At 49.5% G+C, this 1873-nt stretch overlaps 1 non-coding gene across 1 annotated transcript; it reads left to right on the top strand.

The window, feature by feature from the left end:
* Positions 1-479: 479 nt before the first annotated feature.
* On the top strand, positions 480-552 carry TRNAR-CCG (transfer RNA arginine (anticodon CCG)). Its single transcript has one exon. It is a non-coding gene; the product is annotated as a tRNA-Arg (tRNA).
* Positions 553-1873: the final 1321 nt, after the last annotated feature.

Below are 1873 nucleotides of genomic sequence, written 5' to 3'. Positions count from 1 at the left end.
TTAATAACAGCCTTCAACTCCCTGCAGGAGGGTGGCAAAGAGGATGGAGCTGGACTGTTGACAGTGGGGGCAGATGGCAGAACAAGGAGCAATGGGCTCAAGCTGCAGCAAGGGAGGTTGGATATTTGGACAAACTCTCTCATGAGGTGGGTAGTAAGACACTGGAACCCAGAGAGATTGTGGACTTTCCATCACTGGAGGTTTTTAAGACCTGGCTAGACAAAGCCTTGAGCATAAAGATATAGGTCGAGCTGGTCCTGCTTGGAGCAGGGGGTTGGACTAGATTTGACCTCCTGAGGTCCCTTCCTAGTTTCCTACGTTTCTATGAACCTACAAAATAGTCACTGCAATGAACGCCTCCTACATCTTTTGGCCCAGCATGGAGATGCTTTGTCCAGTCAGGACCAGGTTATTTCTGAGGGTAGGTGTCTACAGCCATTCTTTGAAAGAACTGTGCAAAGCTTGGTACTTCCAGCACAGGCCCAGTGGCCTAATGGATAAGGCATCAGCCTCCGGAGCTGGGGATTGTGGGTTCAAGTCCCACCTGGGTTGTTTATGATGTTCATTTTCAGAGAACAGGCCAGGGGCTGTAAGACTGGAAGCAGCAACACCGAGACCAAGAGAGGGAACTCATGTGAGAGAGAAGGAAGACTGCACAGCAGTACCAAGGGAGTAGCACGAAGCCAGCAGCACCTACTCAGGGTCTGGGTAGAGACTGCAGTGTTGTGAGTCATTCCTTTAGGATGTGTGCTTCTGGACAGTTTGAGTTAGTAATAACTCCCATCCTGCTGCAGTCCCAGTTTAGGCTGGTAGTTCTGCAGGCTACTGTAGAACAAGTTTGAGTGACTCTCACCCAAGTCAGATGGCCTACAGGAGAGAAATCCTTCCCCTTGCAGCAATAATTCCTCCTAACACTACAAAGCTCCCTGTCAGCAAGTGCGATGGGTCCTGTATCTTTCTGAAAGCTGCTGCCTACTTCTTTATACTCGCCTGCCATGCCTGGATGGAAACAAATGAAGCTAAGCTGAATGATGGAACCCAAAGGGAAATAGTGTTCTCTCAAGAGGGGATATGTCCCCTTCACACCCTTCGCAGGGCTCCTACACCTTGCCCTTACCACACCTGCCAGGTTGGACCTATGACCTTCTGAGTGTATTGGAGTCTCTTGACTTGTGACTCCCCCAATCATTCTACGCTTGGTTAGGCCTTTCCATGTCATGAATCCCTCAGGGCTCAATTACTATGAATTTACCATGCTTTAATTTCTATGTATGTCCTCGACCAAAACAAAAAGGGGTCCGTGTTTACGGCTGCCCGTCATGAGAGTCCAGCAACAACCACTTGGCTGCTGGGCATCCTTGAATGAGCAATTTTTTATCCATTGACTCAGTCCCCCTTTTAAGTATTATCAATTTAGTTTCAACCATCTTCAGCTGTATCAAATCTGTACCTTCCCTGGTGGCATGCTTTTGGCCGGCACCACCATTACCAGCCTGCCAGCTCAGTACTCGGTTTCCCAAAGAAACTTCACAGCCACGCTCCGCATGCAGATGCTTGCCCCTGTGTCCTCAGCCCAAAACCAATGGGCTGTATGGCCAACTCTTCTCTGCTGGTTACCCTTTACCGGCTTGCTTCAGTCATCCAATCTTCACCCTAGGTTGGGACTCAGGTTCAGTGTCCCCAGTCTTCTTTTGTGCCTCCACACAGACGTGCACTAATCTCCTCCAGGAGACTGTGTACTCCCTTCTTCGGGGTGTTATGGACCTCATCCCTCTTACTTTTAAATCCACCATGTCTCCTCAAGTCCTATATGCTCCAGCTCCCCAGTCACATGGTTGCTGGTAGCTGGGATCCCCCTTGTCTCTGGTGTTAG

This window comes from Alligator mississippiensis, chromosome 2 (assembly GCF_030867095.1).
Source record: "Alligator mississippiensis isolate rAllMis1 chromosome 2, rAllMis1, whole genome shotgun sequence".
Taxonomy (NCBI): domain Eukaryota; kingdom Metazoa; phylum Chordata; order Crocodylia; family Alligatoridae; genus Alligator; species Alligator mississippiensis.
Note: the sequence above shows the minus strand (reverse complement) of the source record. Positions and strands in the feature narration are given on the sequence as shown.